We start from the raw sequence: 2039 nt of genomic DNA, 5'->3' as shown, positions 1-2039 counted from the left end.
GAGCCCAAGGTTGGAGTCTTGAGGGCTTAGAGGAGCATGACTAGAGGTAGGTCACAGAGAGCATCTTTGTCATCTTTTCTTTTTTTAAAAAAATTATTTTTATTGATTTCATCTTTTCTTTTGTTCATACCACAATCTGGTTTTCCAGCAAACTTAGTTTTGACTCTGACTCCAAAATACATCCAGAATTTGAGCACTATTCACCAACTCCTGCCACTACACAGATCTAAGCCACCATTATATTTCACCTGATTTTTGCAATAGCCTCTTGCTTCTGTCTATGCTTTTCTTCACTTGAAAATAATCCCACTGAGCCAGAGTGACCCTGCTTAGACCCAAGTCAGAGTGCTGCTCTCCTCTGATCAAAACCCTCCACTGGTTCCCAACTAGCTCAGTGCAGATGCCAAGTTTCTCACTCTGATCCATGCAGCCCTTTGTGACTTGACCCTATAACCTCACTGACCTCATGTCCCACTGCCTTCCTTCTGTCCCACACCACTCCAACCACACTGCCTCTTTGCGTCCTTTAAAAACCCATAGATAGCGTTTATTGTTTTTTATTGTCTTTCTACTCCCACCAGAATAAAATTCCATGACATTACTGTCCATTTCTTATTCTGCAGAACCCCTGGACAGCGACTCACATAGGGTAGGCAGGCATTGGCTATTTCTTGAGTAAAAAATAAATTAATTAATTTTTGGCTTAAAATATGCTTGAAGATGCATTTTAAAATTTAAAGGTTGTTATTTAAAGAAGAGTAGCAATATATGTAATTTCCAAGTAATTAGAGGAGAAAGATGGAATAAAGAAAATTTTAGCAACAAGAGATCAGGGGAAAAAAAGATGCACATTAAACAGAATAACAGAAAGGAAAAATATGTCATGAATCACAATCTATGTGACTGACACAGAGTTTCAGAATTGAATTTAAAAATCCAGTTATGAGCTGTTTACAAGAGGCAAATATAAAACCAAATGATGCAGAACGTTTGAAAATAGAGTGAAGGAAAATTATATGTCAAGCAGATGTTAATAAAGCGAAAACAGGAGTAACAATGTTAAAATGACAAAGTATAATGCAAGGGTAAAAGCATGGAAAGGGAAAAGAAAAGATGCATTACATTAATAAAACACCTACCAAGAAGATAGAAGAATCATAAAACAATTTACAATTTTCATCATAGCTTTGAAATATAAATAAAGCCAAAGAATACATTGAAAATCTACATTCATAGTGAAAGTTTTTTAACATCGCTTTCTCAGAAACTGGCATATCAAGTAGACAAAAAATGAGGACACAGTATTGGAATGCACCATTATAGGTTTTCTTGGGCACTGGGTGAAGATTATGCTCCAAATATATAGAGGATCATAAGGATTTAAAAAACAAGGACACCTATGTAAGGATGATAAAAACAATCCTATGCTGTATATGCACTGTCTAAACATATTCAATTGAGAATTCCAGCCCACTTTCTAATCTTTCAACACATCTGGATCCTGACATTGCATAGAAGAGTGCTAGCGGCTATCACAAGTCTGTTTCTTTCCTCTGTAGTGGAGAGAAATAAGACTTTCACTAGACAGGAAGCACAGCACCTTACCTAACCTACCTACCCAACAACTTTTTTCATTGGTTCTTTTTTTTTTAAATTTAAAAGAAATCTTTATTGTTGAGATTATTATAGATGTCCCTCTTCCCTCCCCCATAGCTCCCCTCCACCCAGTTCCTGCCCCACCCCAGACCTTCACCACCCATTGTCTGTGTCCATAGATAATGCATACATGCATATAAGATCTTTGTTTAATCTCTTCCTGCCCCTGCCCTTCCCTCTGAGAATCGCCAGTCTGTTCCATTTCCATGCCTCTGATTCTATTTTATTCACCAGTTTATTCTTTTCATTAGATTTCTTATTTGTTTGATTTTTAGATTCAATTGTTGATAGATATGTATTTGTTACCATTTTGTTTTTCATAGTTTCTCCTCCTCCTCCTCCTCCTCCTCCTCCTCCCCCCCCCCCCCCTCCTCTTCTTCCCC

The sequence above is a fragment of the Myotis brandtii genome, unplaced genomic scaffold, assembly GCF_000412655.1.
Source record: "Myotis brandtii unplaced genomic scaffold, ASM41265v1 scaffold116, whole genome shotgun sequence".
Taxonomy (NCBI): Eukaryota; Metazoa; Chordata; class Mammalia; order Chiroptera; family Vespertilionidae; genus Myotis; species Myotis brandtii.
The sequence above is the reverse complement of the archived record's forward strand: the minus strand, read 5'-3'. Positions refer to the sequence as shown.